The sequence below is a fragment of the Polypterus senegalus genome, chromosome 9, assembly GCF_016835505.1.
Source record: "Polypterus senegalus isolate Bchr_013 chromosome 9, ASM1683550v1, whole genome shotgun sequence".
Lineage (NCBI taxonomy): Eukaryota > Metazoa > Chordata > Cladistia > Polypteriformes > Polypteridae > Polypterus > Polypterus senegalus.
The window spans coordinates 172914934-172931584 of NC_053162.1; positions in this window are offsets into that span (position 1 = coordinate 172914934).

Here is a 16651-nt window from a genome sequence, read left to right on the forward strand (position 1 = left end):
CTGTGATGAAGTGCCCTGAGAGACTGGTGCTGGGACACACTGAACAGAATATTCCAGATAGTCCTTATCAGCTCCAGCTTGCATTAAACCACCATCAATGAAGAGAGGATGCCGTATCCCTTACACTTCATACCATACTGGCATATCTGGATCATACAAGTCCTATGCCAGAGGTCTGTTTATAGACGAAAGCCCCACATTTTAACACTGTTGGACTAGTATAGCTGTCCATCATACTCCTCAATTTAGGACTCAGCACCACCTTCTGCAACATGATTTTAGAACAGAAATCAGCATGTGTGGATTGGCAGCATCACGTCCTCCGCGTTTACCCTCCGGGCAGTGTTCTGTGCCTCCAGTTACGACTGACTGGCCAATTACAGCTCCAACTTCATCAGTTTGCTGATGACCGCACCATCAGAAGCCTGATCACCAGCAATTGTGAGATAGCTTATAGAGTGGTGATCTACCTGTTTGCTCAGTGGTATCATAGGTGATTAGAAGATGGTGGAGTTTCCTGTAATTTGGATTTCCAGCAGGAAGAGGCGGGTCCAGACAGACTGACACCAGAAGTCATGTCAGTATTGGAAAATCTGTCAATCTTCTGGTCTGCAGAGGGATGAAAAGAGATGGCATTATCACACAGCGCCATCCCCTTGAGCAGCGGAGAATTACCATCACCAGAGCCCTTAAACTGTCCCCAATATACATGCACATGACACATAACAATATTAACAAAAATTACACAGCAACAGGTGGCACAGTGGCATAGTAATAGCACTCCCTGCCTCGCCGTAAGAAGATCAGGGTTTCTATCTCAGGTCCTCCCTGCATGCAGTTTGCATGTTCTCCCCATGTCTGTGTGGGTTTCCTCCAGGTGCTCCGGTTTCCTCCCACACAGTCCAAACACATGAAGGTTAGGTGAATTGGTAATGCTAAATTTTCCGAAGTGTGTGTTTGTGTATGTTTACCCTGAAATGGACTGGTGCCTTCTACTGGGATTGATCCTGCCTTGCACCCTGTGCTTGTTGGCATTGGCTCCAGCCCCTCACAACTTGTCATTAAGATGGATTAGAAAATGGTGTGGTAAATACCATTGGAAGGACTCAGTGTGTGACATAATTAATTGAGATGGGTTAAAAGTTCACAACAGAGGTCTCTTCCTCATCCATGTCTGCAAATAAGAAGCAAACCAAATCTTTGTTAACAAATTCTCTTCTAACCACCTAAGCTAAGCTTCTCTGGATCCAAGTTCTGCTCCATGTTCTAGTTTTGAGGGCAGTACTTTCCGTTGCAAAGCTGGAGTCTCTAACATGATGAAAAAGGGGTGTGAAGTCTATAAAAAGTCCCACAAAGCAAGACAGGACCTTCATTGACCTGTCCAAATAAGGCCTTAACCCAGGCTGCCAGCAAAACTCCTACCATGAGGCTTTCAGATGACTATAAAAGTTCAGAAAACGCCAAGTAGTTCTAAAATATATGAAATGTCCTTTGAAAGAGTGGATTACAGTCAATTACTGTCAGACTCTGGGTTGTAAAGACACGTCGAAAAAAATAATCTTTATAAATGAAGAGTTTGTACAAGAAAGCAAAAGGAAGCACAAAAAGACACAAAACTGTGAAAAAAAGGTAAATGGAATTGCCTGCAAAGGTAACCCAAAGCTTCGGAATTTGATCCATAATCCAATATTCAGAATCAAAAACCAAAGAAGGAAATCCCAAAAGTTAGAAAAATTAAATGAAAACAATATTCACAATAAAGACGTCTACCACTTTCAATGACGGGCAATTCACAAACAGTGGCTTCAACTAGACTAAAGGCAGACTATTGAGCTCTGTATATTCACACTGTTAAAAAGCCACTGTTAATGTACTTTATGGTGTAATGTTCAAATTGCCTTTATTTTTTGATTTCCTCTGTAAGTGTATAAATATATATATAATGTACAGGGGTAAGCAAAAGTAGGTTTACAGTTGTTCATATAGAAAAAGACAGGTTATGACTATCACAATAGCTTTATTTAAAATTATTAACTCAAAAGAAGGTCACAGTGGCTTAGAGCACTTATGTACAATCTTGAGAATGCTCAAATTTCTGGCCTTTATTATTTACACATTCTTGTAGTCTACATGCTAAACTCAAGCATGCTTTAATAATAATAATAAGATGAATATAAATAATTCAAATAAATAATACAATGATTAATAAATAATAATACAAGAATAATCAGTGTTTCGTGTACTCACAACTGTAAACCTACTGTTTTTCACTCCTGTGTGTGTATATATATAAATATATATATATATATATATATATATATATATATATATATATATATATATATATATATAAATATATATATATTGTCACACACGTGCGCATGGGAGGCAGCTAAAGGGCTTAAGTGAAGGCATTTCAGAGGTATGCTGGTGTGTGGCAGAGTGCACTGACTCTTTTTCTCCCTTGCCTGTAGACCATTCCCGGGATTTCACCTGGCTCTCCTGACATCACTTCCGGGACTGAGCCAATGGAAGTCGGCCACACCAGCTCCAGTCCCTCTGATGTCACGTCCGGCTATGAACCAATGGTGGAAGACCATGTGCCGGATCCATATGACCTCACTTCCTGTCTCCCCCTTTAAAACCTGCCCCTTTTCCTTTTGGGACTTCTCCATCCTGCCGACTACGCCACTGTCACAAGAACGAGACATGGACAGATAAAGGTTTGGGGCAGCCACCCGTATAATGTGGCATCCTGGCTGCAAAAGTCGTTTTAACAAATAATCAGCACTGAAGTGCATTCAACTGAGTCCAAAACAAGACTGAGGAAACAAAGGAAAAGGGGCAGGTTTTAAAGGGGGAGACAGGAAGTGAGGTCATATGGATCCGGCACGTGATCTTCCACCATTGGTTCATAGCCGGACGTGACATCAGAGGGACTGGAGCTGGTGTGGCCGACTTCCATTGGCTCAGTCCCGAAGTGATGTCAGGAGAGCCAGGTGAAATCCCGGGAATGGTCTACAGGCAAGGGAGAAAGAGTCAGTGCACTCTGCCACACCCCGCATGCCTCTGAACTGCCTTCACTCAAGTTTTAGCTGCCTCCCATGCGCATGTGTGTATATATATATATATATATATATATATATATATATATATATATATATATATATATATATATATATACAAAGTATATATATATATTTATATTGTCATACACGTGTGCATGGGAGGCAGCTAAAGGGCCTGAAAGACAGTAATTCCATGCCAGACCAGGGGTGGCGGAGTGCACTGACTCTTTTTCTCACCTTCCTGCAGACCATTCACGGGAAATTCCACCTGGCCTTGATGATGTCATTTCTAGTTCTGCCCCCTATGAGGATGTCACTTCTGGTTTCTGTGGCCTTTGATGACATCACTTCCGTTCCCAAACCCATGGAGGAGGACCCTTCCAGTTCAGGCACTTTTGATGACGTCACGCCCAGGTCTTAGCCTATGGAGAAAGATCCTTTCAGTTCTGGCCTCTTTGATGACATCAGATCCTGTTTTGGCCTTTAAAGCCGCCATCTTACAACCAGTGAATTAGTTCTTTGTTGAACTCTGACTTGTGCACATTGCAATTCTATCATATGCCATTTGCAGCCAGCAAGAAATATGCGGATGGCTGCCCCAAGCCTTTTTATGATTTCTTGGTCTAATTTTTGTGACAACATATATATATGCATACAGTATGTACATCTCTCTATTATAAAAAGAAATCCTGGAAAGTAAAAGCAAGGCGACGACACGTGATCTTCTCGGAAGTTCTTGGTACACATTTAAAAGACCCGTGAGACAAAAAAGACTTGCCACGGAGCATCTTGTGAGGACTGTAAACATGAGATTTGGTGCCAAGAGTTTGTCCCAGGGCCGTCTCGCGGGGACGTGGAACATGAGATTCTTGAAAGACACGCCCTACTTACAAAAGATATCATATAAGAGCACACCCATCAAAGACAGTCAGTCGCAGTAAAAGCACGTAGTGCACACAGATCATGTGCTCTCAACACATATAAAGCATATAAGGACAATACGGAGAATAGAGACCCAAAGGCGTTGGAGAGAAAAAAAGGCAGATAAGAGATTATGAAAGCAGTGGAATTCAAAAGGCTCTAACAGACAATGGCGCGATACACATGCAGAGAAAGGTACAGAATATGAAAGCAGTAAAATTAGAAAGTATTGTTGCATCCCAGCCAGGTTGAGGCCTTTTTGGTTTTAAGTGGCTGTTCGGTCTGATTGAGGGAGGGCGGAGTACAGCACAGAAGACTGATAGCGGGGTATTGATTGATGTGGGAAAGGGGGGGTGCGAGACGCGGGGCACAAGGGATTGGAGAGGGTGCTAGAAAGTTGTGTTTGGGGTTACAAAGTCAGCGATTGTTCAAGTAAAACTTTTGTGACACTTTATCATGTCAGTTGGTGCAGTATCAAAGAAAAGATAGAAAAGATTGCATTACCTAAAAACAAAAGGTGTAATTGAAAAAAGAGCAGGACAAATGAGGTCAGAAATAAAAGGCAAAGAGTAGACAACAAAGTCATTTTGCATTCGCATCATTCAATGCACAAAACGTGGATTTACACAATAATAGACCATACGCTATGAGAATCTGTGGTCCCGGAACATTTAAAGCAACGACAAGTTGAATTTCAAAGAATACACAATTCGGTCAGTTGTATATTTATGATCACGGAGAAACAATGCAAATTTTAACAGGCAAAAAGAAAGGTAATGTATATATTCCGAGAATATCATTACACATCAAAGGAGACTGTGATATGCCATTCGTATTAAAATGTTTACAGTTAACCGTGAGAACAGCTTTTGCTATAACAATCAATAAATCACAGGGGCAAAAATTAGAAAAAGTCAGATTATTTATTAGAGGAAACAGAAACAATATTCACTCACTGGCAGTTATACGTTGCGTTGTCACAATGTGTCTCCAAAAAATATTGTTTTTAATGAAGCTTTTAAGTAAAAGTGCAAATAATGAAATGAAATTGAAACAATTCCAAAGAAAAAAAATTTTTAATTGTATATCCGATTAACCAAACAAAGGGGTTGGCGAGCAAAGCGAGCAGGGGGTGAAGCCCCCTAGTATATATATATATCAAATCTGAAAAAAATGACAGTAAAGATCGCATTAGCACAAACAAACTGAAAATATTACTCGGGGAAATAATGGAACAGCATAAAGAGATTGAATATTCAGGTGCTGTACAGGCTTTTAAACGTTCGAAGCGCCGCATGAAATGCAGATCACGCGGAATGCAGCAGCAGCAGCAAGCCAACAGCTTCTCGAGCAAAGAGGAGGTGAAAAAAACACCTGTTACTTGTTTCCCAATGTATCACCGTTTAAGAGGGGGTTTCAGTGGAACGGCTGAGTCTCCTTGGGGTCTGCTCAGCCCTCCTCTTCACAACGGCACCCACCGCTGGCAGGGGGGAGGGGTAGGCGAGCAAATTGCAGATCACGCGTGACGGCAGCAGCAGCTCGCCACCAGTTGCTCGAGCAAAGAGGAGTTAAAAAAATGCATTTACTTCCCATTGTATCACTGTTTAAGAGTGGTTTCGGAGAAGCGGCTGTTGGCGGGGGGAAAGGGGTTAGCGAGTGAAACAAGCAGGGGTGAAGCCCCTAGTGTATATATATATATATATATATATATATATATATATATATATATATATATATATATATATACTAGCAAAATACCAGCTTCAAGAGCGGAGAAGTAGTGTGTTAAAGAAGCAATGAAAAGAAAAGGAAACATTTTGAAAATAACGTAACATGATTGTCAATGTAATTGTTTTGTCACTGTTGTGAGTGATGAGTGTTGTTGTCATATATATATATATATATATATATATATATATATATACACACACACACAAACATATATATATACATATCTATACATATACACATATATACATACATATATATCTACATATATACACATACATATACACACACATAAATACATACACACATATACATACATATCTACATATATACACACACAGCTATTTCGTATCAGTGCAATACGCTGTTTGTTAAAACGGATGACACCGCTCTTACGTGCAAGTCTGCGTGGATATTATGAACTATCGTATTTGTTCAAGTTCTATTTAAATTTTAAATAGAAGGAATTTTTATTTAGTCGACAGAAATATCTTTGGTAGGAATGGTTAAAACAGACAGGAATATTATTCCTGAATAAATCAACTCAAACCTTAAACAACTTATAATATTTTGCTCTCCATAAAAATATATCCTGTCTAAATTATACAAGTTAGAAATAAAGTAAACGTTAAAAGAACAAACATTCAAATTTCTTTACTCTTATGTAATTTTATATTTTATAAAAAATAAACTTAGATTTTAAATATCCCAAAAGATTTTGCTCTCCATAAAAATATATCCTGTCAAAATTATACAAATTCAAATATGAACATGCTGCATAACAAAACCTGGAAATATAAATAAAATGTGTTCCTTTCAGCAATAACAAATCAAATCATTCAGTTGTCTTTGCTCATATGTCATTTTAGAGCTGGACGCCTGGCATCTTTTTTTGGCAACAGGTTCGTTTCTGTTTGGTGTGAGGTTCTGTGTTGTGGAGATTCTCAGGATGGATTGCAGGTGCTCATCAGTGAGGCGACTCCTGTGTGCTGTTTTGTTAGTCTTTATCACTGAGAAGAGCTTCTCACACAGATATGTGCTACCAAACATGCACAAGGTTCGAGCCGCATGTAGACGGACTTTTTTTGTTCTTCAAAGTCACCAAAGCGCCGTGCAAACTCAGTGCGCTCAGTTTATCAGCAAAGTGCGTATTTGGGAACACCGTAGTGACGACTTGGTTTAACATTACTTGGTAATAGGGAAAGTGGGGCAAGTGGTTGTGTCTCCCATAAAAGCAGCTCAATTGAAATCACTTTGTGATTGTGCACGGGTAAAACGTCCGCTGAAGTGTCAGATTCTTATTTAATTCTTCTGCTTTCTGTATCTTCTGCATTGCATTCAGGTCTTTCAGGTTACCCTGATGTTTTGTTTTATAGTGCCGTCTTAGATTAAATTCTGTAATTACAGCCACATTAGCTCCACAAATGAGACACACGGGTTCAGTAAACATATACTCAGCCTCCCATCGGTTTTAAAGGCTCTATTTTCAGAATCAACTTTTCTCTTCAGCATCGTGTGAGCTAGCTTCGCAATAACTTGCAGCATCTTAAGGTAGACTTGATTAACGCGGTAACTGTTCGGCAAGGCAGCTGAAGCGCTGCATTATGGGATCTGTAGTTTATTGTGTTACCAGCGCTTCATATACCGGGCTTTAATAACAATAATACAGTATATAAAATGATCTCGGGCGGATATAATTACACGCCGGGCGGATGTGGCCCGCGCCCTTGAGTTTGACACATATGGACTAAATAGAACTTGAAAAGATATATTTTTCAAATGTGATCGCGCAATTCAGATAGAGTTGACGCGCACTACAGCCTGCATGCCTCAATAAGTCATCCTCCCTTGCCCTTACTTTTTTACCGTTCATCTAATGAATACACTGAGTATGGCTTTACCAAAACAATCATTGATGGCGAATAAAGTATCCATTATTCGAGTATGTAGATCGGGATATATTATATATATACATATATATATATACCCAGCGTAGCGAGAAGTAGTGTGTTAAAAAGCTAGAAAAGAAAAGGGAACATTTTAAAAATAACGTAACATGACTGTCAATATACAGTATTTGTTTTGTGAGTGTTACTGAGTGTTGCTGTCATCAAGGATTTGATTATCATTATTTCTTTCAATCAGGTTCGTATTTGTAGGATGTGTTGTGTTCAAGTTACATTCCGTGTTTGTCAATCGTTGTAAAGATGACAGGTTTCATTCATCGATTCGTTTCTTACTGCATCAATAAACAGCTCGTCTTCTTCTTTATCTGAGACCTGACACACTGCATGCACGGGTTTTTTACACTGTCTTCCTTTAGCGGGACATTGACTTTTCCAACGTGTGCTTTGTTTCCGCAGTAGTTGGATTTATGAATATGCTTGTATGTATGAGCGCTTCATATTTTTGCTGCCTTTTCAATTGTGTAATTCGGTTTTTGTTCAGCGCTCTTTGGAACTGTTGCCTTTTATCTGTGCACTGCGTCAGTTCACGTGAGCGCTCGGTGTACATGCATCGAAGGTTCCCAGCTGTGCTGGTGCCATCTGTGCTATGTCCATGGCTGTATTTAATGTTACCTTAGTCCTGGCACTTAAAACTTTCTCTCGCAGTTTTGCTGAGTTTGTGTCAAACACCACCCTGACCATCTCATCTTCCTCTCCATAAGCACAGTCCTTCACCCGTGAATATTTAGTGGGAGTTTGCTATTGGATTGCCGCTGACGGACGGCCTTATATGGGCAGGCACTAAATTACAAACGCCAGCGCAGCCTGTCTATGAACTTAATTTAAAGTGTAGGTTTACATCGTGCTTTGTTTCAGTAGCAGAACTCATCAATATGGTTGTATATGTCACTTGCTCGCTTCTTATTGTTTCGCTGCCTTCTCAATTATATAATGCATGTTTTCTTCAGCGCTTTTTTGAGGTCTTCCTGGTTTTCTATGTACTGCGTGATTACGTGGGAGGCGTGATGATGTCACACGAAACTCCCCACGGCGTTGAAGCTCATCTCCATTACAGTAAATGGGGAAAAACTGCTTCCAGTTATGACCATTACGCGTAGAATTTCGATATAAAACCTGCCCAACTTTTGTAAGGAAGCTGTAAGGAATGAACCTGCCAAATTTCAGCCTTCCACCCACACGGGAAGTTGGAGAATTAGTGATGAGTGAGTGAGTGAGTGAGTGAGGGCTTTGCCTTTTATTAGTATAGATATATATATATATATATATATATATATATATATATATATATACAGTATATATATATATACACAGTATACACAAAATAATCTATGAATCATTAAATGACACATTTGCGATGCAATAAAAGGGAACATGGACCTCCCATATAAGCCGACTTTGAATCCTTAATGAATCATATCGAATCAAAAGGATTGAAAGAATTGTTTCCCTTAAACAGGTATTTCAAAAGTACTGAATCAGTAATGTAAATCGAAATGTTTATCACTACAACCTGTGGGAAACCATTTGATCCCTCAGGTGTGACGTCATTGTGGTCCCGCCTGTTGGGGGTTCCACCCACAGAACACGAGGAATGGAAATACATTTAAAGTGACATTGTGTAATTACAGAATAATAAACAAAACCAGGGCCGTTTGAAGGAATTTGGGGGCCCCAAGCAAAATGGACATGGAGGCCCCCCGCACGCACGCAAAGGAACCACAGCATAGCCATACAGTGTACATATTTCTGCTAGCCTACCTGCTGCAAAATTGCACCATTTGTACAAGACAAGTAGAGCTATTTTATGTGTGTAATTTATCACTTACCACTGTCTTGTTTTTTCTTATCCTCCTCTTCCTTTCTCTTCTTTCTTTTTTGGCTTCCTGAAGCCTAATTCCGCTTCATGACTGCCGAGGAAGTTTTGTATTTTGCCGGCAGCAGAGATCGCGTGGTTGGCTGGCTGCTGTCAGCGAGGGGGGCCCCCTTGAGGGGGATCCCGATAACAGTGTCATTGCACTTTACTGCATTCACTATCAATGGGGCGCTCACACAGTTTGTCGCTGCATTTTATTCTTAACCAGTCGTTGTCTTGGGGCCCCAGGCCAGCTCGGGGCCCCAAGCAATTGTTTGGTTTGCCTGCCTTGTCGCGACGGGCCTGAACAAAACTAATAGTAATCACAAAAATATATCAAACCTGAAAATTTGAAAACTTTCTGGAATTAACAAAGTATTTAAAAATCAAATAAAAACAATTTCACAAAACATAGCATTCACATAAACACAAGTTCATATGTAACACTGTTTAGATAGAGACTTTCCTGGTTATGACCTTTATTTTCATTTATGACTATATCTCTTTCTCTTTTTTGTGCCGAATTCTGACCTAGCACAACAAAATTCATGTGAATACAATGAAATGGGAGAAAGTGGGAACTCCTGAATCTCTCCTAGCACAAGAATGCAGCATCAGGTAGAAACGAGCAGACTACAAGTCTCAGACACCAATGAATCAGCAAATCATTCTTTGTTTCATATAGTTGTTATATCATAGCTGAAAGTCTATGAATGTGGTGCCCACATGCCCAGTTTTCAGTAACCAATAAGGGCCTTTTTCACACAGACAAAAGCACTGCACCACACCTCACAGAGAGATTGAGTGGAAATCAGGCAGGAGTCCAGCCGACGTTGTTAACTGCGTCCAGCGGCCTGTTAAGTTAACGAGGGGTGCCAGATGACGCCTCAGGCGATGAGTGCGGAGATCGGACGCTCTGTGGCAATGAGGCCGGTAGGCGCCTTGCTGCACTTACCATCTAGCAAAGTGAGAAACTGGATACTCTAAAACTGGTTTCAGCCCCGAAATTCAAATGAGGCTTATTTGGTGCATATTCACCCCTGGCGAGTCTCCAAATTCTGGCACCTGCTTTATGCATTCGTACTTTCAAAGCAAATGAGGAATTTCAGCGAAATCGAGCCAGAACAGCTTGTAATTTCTGTTAAATGCTGAAGAAACAGACATTTCCAAACAGCTATTAGTTTCCAGTTCTTTATTTGTGGGATGGGATTAGGTTACATCTTATTTGCAAGGCATTTGTTTCTCCTTTAGGCATAAAATGTGTCTTTAAAACCACAAAAAAAAAATGACTGGAGTCGCTGTCAACATGATGAATGCATTTATTCATTTTGTGATATAGTCCTGGGGAAGTATAGTTGGTCTGGAAGCAATGGACAGGATCCAGGAAATGGGACCTACAAGCCACCATTTACTGTATTTGGGAACCCTGTAGTGAAACATGCACACACTTTATTTTATAGAGCACCTTTCCATAGTGAACACCTTCCCAAGGCACTTTACAGGCGTATGATAGTACAACTGGAGTCTTGTAAAGCTATATGAAGAGTTAATGGTGGTCTCCTGCAATAGAAACACAGAAGGGCTTGATCTGAACCCGTGTCCGAAAAGTAGTTGCTTAGTAAGTTGCAGTACCTCCATTATAATTATCAGTCCTTACTTATTACAACCCGCCAAATTCATTGCTGCAAAATAGTGGAAACTCAGTGAGAGTTCCACGTCACAACGATGTCTTCAATTACATTTACCTTTTTTCACATAGCAGCAACTTACAAGAGATCTATCCATCCATCCATTTTCTAACCCGCTGAATCCGAATAGGGTCACGGGGGTCTGCTGGAGCCAATCCCAGCCAACACAGGGCAGGAACCAATCCTGGGCAGGGTGCCAACCCACTGCAGGACACACACAAACGGGCCAATTTAGAATCGCCAATCCACCTAACCTGCATGTCTTTGGATTGTGGGAGGAAACCGGAGCGCCCGGAGGAAACCCGCGACAGGGAGAACATGCAAACTCCACGCAGGGAGGACCCGGGAAGTGAACCCGGGTCTCCTAACTGCGAGGCAGCAGCGCTACCACTGCGCCACCGTGCCGCCCTAACTTACAAGAGAGGTTAGCAAAATAAAAAAAAAACATCAGTGTTACGCTGACAAGGTTACAAAAACTGATCACCACAAGTGAAGAGCCCTGAACCAAACAGAAAAACATACGAGTCTTACCTTAACTACAAAAAGAACAGAGCATTAAAACCATTACACTGGACAGCCAAGGTTTTGCTTCCTGAACACTTGTGGGAGTATCTTGTGAATTCTGGCTTGCTGATCACAAGAATCACCTTCAGATTTTTCCTGTCATGTATTGCTGTATTGATATTTTTGTGATTTCCCAATATTAAGTATACATTGTCAGGATGGGTGGCACGGTGGCGCAGTGGGTAGCGCTGCTTCCTCGCAGTTAGGAGACCCAGGTTCACTTCCCAAGTCCTCCCTGCGTGGAGTTTGCATGTTCTCCCCGTGTCTGCTTGCGTTTCCTCCCACAGTCCAAAGACATGCAGGTTAAGTGCATTGGCGATCCTAAATTGTCCCTAGCATGTGCTTGGTGTGTGTGTGTGCCCTGCAGTGGGCTGGTGCCCTGTGTTGGCTGGGATTGGCTCCAGCAGACCCCCGTGACCCTCTGTTAGGATTAAGGGGGTTGGATAATGACTGACTGACATTGTCAGGCACGTGAGATTAAGAGGCATCCTCAAGGCTCTGTACAGGTAAGCAATGCCACTCTGAGCTGAGAGGGGACACTCTTAAAAATGCAATCTCGTGTTTCCTACAACAGAGAAGGACTTGCTCAGCAACACCTCATTCTTTTTTTGTTTTTACACCCTCACGTGCTGCTTATTTTGACCAATTTTCCCTCACATCTCTGGGATTAAACGGGGGCCCACTGGTTCCTCAACACTCCTTCGTGCCTCAGGTCTGCTATTTATCACAACATATACAGGTACCCATCGACTTACATCCTGTTGAGTAACATCTGAGGTCTGTAGCAGGTATCTGTCTAACATTCGATCAAACATACGTTTCATGGCCATAGCAACTACAACAACAACGTGTATGTATATAGCACATTTTCATACAAAAAATGTAGCTCAAAGTGCTTTACATAATGAAGAATAGAAGAATAAAAGACACAGTAATAGCGAGTGTGACTATCTTCCTGCACCAAGTGCATTCTAAACAGCACAGATTGGCCTGCAGTACATACACTACATGATAAACAGATATGTTTCCGAAATACACTACCAGTCAAAAGTTCTACACCTCAGTTTTTAATGGAAATGCATGCAGTTTATTGTCTTAATATTTCATGAAATCAATTCATTGAACACATAAACAATGGGAAATAAAAAAAAAAATAAGTTGAGGACTCATTAAGTGTGCAAACTGTGGTAACCCCTTTGGTTCAGAATGCCAGTCACTTTGTACAAGTCACCAATTCTGTCTCCAGCAAAAGAACCCCTGACCATCACACTCATCCTCCATCTTTGAAAGTTCAACAATCAATCAACATTTATTTATATAGCACATATTCATACAAAAAAATGTAGCTCAAAGTGCTTTACAAAATGAATAGAAAAATAGAAGACACAATAAAAGATAAACATAAGTCAACATTAATTAACATAGAATAAGTAAGGTCCGATGGCCAGGGTGGACAGAAAAACAAAAAAAAACTCCAAAGGCTGGAGAAAAAAATAAAATCTGTAGGGGTTCCAGACCAAGAGACCGCCCAGTCCCCTCTGGGCAATCTACCTAACATAAATCAAACAGTCCTCTTTGTATTTAGGGTTTTCATGGAAGGACCTGATGATGATGGTCACGTAGACTTCTGCCTTTTAATCCATCCATCATTGTTGGTGCATCATGATGCTTTGAGTAGGTGGTGGTAGACAAAGAAACAGGAAAAAGAAACAGAAGAGAGAGTTGGGGTCAGTACGGATTTTAGAGCCACTGTGAATAGTTATTATGAAGAATTGAACATACAGAGTATCAGGATTAAGTTAAAGTGAAGTTATAAAAAGGCCATGTTAAAGTAATGTGTTTTCAGCAGTGTTTTAAAGTGCTCTACTGCATCAGCCTGGTGAATTCCTATTGGCAGGCTATTCCAGATTTCAGGTGCATAACAGCAGAAGGCCGCCTCACCACTTCTTTTAAGTTTAGCTTTTGGAATTATAAGGAGACACTCATTTGAAGATCTAAGGTTACGATTTGGAATATAAGATGTCAGACATTCCGATATATAAGATGGAGCGAGATTATTTAAGGCTTTATAAACCATAAGCAGTATTTTAAAGTCAATCCTGAATGACACAGGCAACCAGTGTAGTGACATCAAAACTGGAGAAATGTGTTCGGATTTTCTTTTCCCAGTTGGTGTCACACACTGAGGAACCATTCTTTCTCCAATCTTTCTTACCGCCACTGACCCTGCAGCACAAAGTCTCCTCTTCACAGTAGTAACTGAGATTTGTTTTTTTCGACCTGAACCTTTAAACTGTACTTGAAGCTGTTGCGCTGTGAGGTGCCTGTCAGGTGATCCTCAGAAACTCGTCTTCTGATTGCGCTGTGACTTTGAGTCTGCCAGATCTCTTCCTATCAGTGTTTCCTCCAGTTTCCAATTGCTTTTGGATTGTGTAGGACACCATTGGACTCATTGACACTTTGATATTTTGTCTTTTGTCAATTTCTCTAAATGAAAGGCCTACACTTCTAAGGGTAATAAGGCTCTGTCTCATTTCATTTCTCAATTCTCAAACTATTATTACTGGAATTTACAACTTTCTACAGTATAATATTGTCCAAGTTGTACTTCAGAGGGTGTGGTAACACAGTCTGTTCCAACTCTGCTTTAAGACACACAGAGGATTTTTAAGTAATCATCAAAAGTTGAGACACCTGTGCAAATTGTTTGCTTCAACTTGCAAGGCTTCATTTACTTTAATTGCTGCAGACCATCTGTAGGTTGCAACCTATTTGTTGTTCCTTGAAGAAGGCCCATTTGTCAGTCAGTCAGTCATTGTCCAACCCACTATATCCTAACACAGGGTCACGGGGGTCTGCTGGAGCCAATCCCAGTCCACCGCAGGGCACACACACACACATACCAAGCACACACTAGGGACAATTTAGGATTGCCAATACACCTAACCTGCATGTCTTTGGACAGTGGGAGGAAACTGGAGCACCCGGAGGAAACGCAAGCAGACACAGGGAGAACATGCAGACTCCACGAAGGGAGGACCCAGGAAGTGAACCCAGGTCTCCTTACTGTAAGGCAGCAGTGCTACCACTGCTCCACCATGCCGCCAGGCCTGTCTGTAATATTCTGAAATTACATTTTTTTTTTTTACTTTTTGCTAATCTAAACTTTAAATTTAAACTTTTGGCAGTTTACTGTTTACCATTTTACAATTTTAGGCCATTAATTGCATTTCAACTGATTAAATTTGAAGAAAAACTGGAAAAACCATGGTGTTATAAAGTACATGTATGTACTCTGCAGTATGTTAATTAGTATTAGGCTTAGGGTTAGGGTTACTTTATTTACTAAGAAAAAAGGACACTGTACTGTATGACACTTTATTACCAGTCTCATAATATATCAGGCACCAGCTTGCCTCCAGACTTGCTCACTTGTTTCTCTTGTGTGTGTTTCATATTTCATAACTTCTATATTTTCAGAAAATAAATAGCATGATCATATACAGTACCCAAAGTGCAGCCAAGATAAGTGTCTGGAGGAAAGAAGAAAGAATACCTGTCATTGATTTGGAAACAAAGCTATCAAACAATATTGAAGAGGCAAAGCAGTGACAAAGTGACTCTGGCTGGTCCTACTGTATAATAACAACAATTTAGAAAAACAAGCAAAAGATTACGAAGGCTGTTAAATGATCAGCCCCAAAAAAATTCACAATAGTGAAGCTCCTCCAGAACCAAACCTGAGTAGCCGAGTTCTGTCCAGGGAAGAGCTACCAAGAAAAGTGTGAAAAAAAAACGCACACAATAAACATTAACAAAAAACACATACAACAAATTAATAAAAAACACATACAACAAATTAATAAAAAACACATACAACAAATTAACAAAAAAACACATAAAACAAATTAACAAAAAAACACATAAAACAAATTAACATGAAACACAAACTACAAATTAACATGAAGAGAAAAGGTGAAGGGAGCTACTGTAGAACTTTACACACCCATTCCATCCATTTTTTTATTTCACTGTTTTACACTACTGTGTTATGTAATATGTTTTGTCCGTTTTGTGGCGTTTCCATAGTTCAGCGGGCATTATATTGCCAGAGCTGTGGAAAATCTGTAACTTTTCTGCCACAAGAATTAAAAGACGTTCTTGGGTCTTCAGTGGAAAAATCAGAAACAACCCACAGAGGCAAGTATCAAGCCAGGGCGTGTCGTTTGCGTAAACTTTATTACGGTTTCTTAATCAACATTCTTTTTGACTCTGATTAAATGCAGAGACAGGGACAACCATACAGGAGTTCCTGAGATTTCGAAGCTTAAAACAAAGTCAGCGTCTTCAGACATCAGTCAAGCGAAGAATTACTAAAAATGTTCAGGTATGTTTAGAGTCCAGCTATGGTAATCTTCACAAATTAATTTATGGAGAATTTTGTTTTTTTATACAATTAGGAGAAATTATCACAAAATGTCTGTGTGTCTGTCTGTCTCTGTGTGTGTGTATCTCATGCGCGCCTGTGTGTTTCTGTCTGTCTGTGTGTCTCGCGCGCGCCATATATATGTGTGTGTATATATATTATACATATATCTGTATATATATATATATGTGTATATATATGTGTGTGTGTGTGTATATAAATATATATATACTGTATATATACATTACTAGGGTATTGTACCGTGTTAGCCATTATGAATGTAGAGAAAAGCCAAGCAAAATGACACCTTTTATTGGCTAACTAAAAAGATTACAATATGCAAGCTTTCGAGGCAACTTCTTCAGGCAAGAAGTAATCAAACCCTAACCGAACCCTAGCATTACATCTCGCCTGAAGAAGGGGCCTGAGTTACCTTG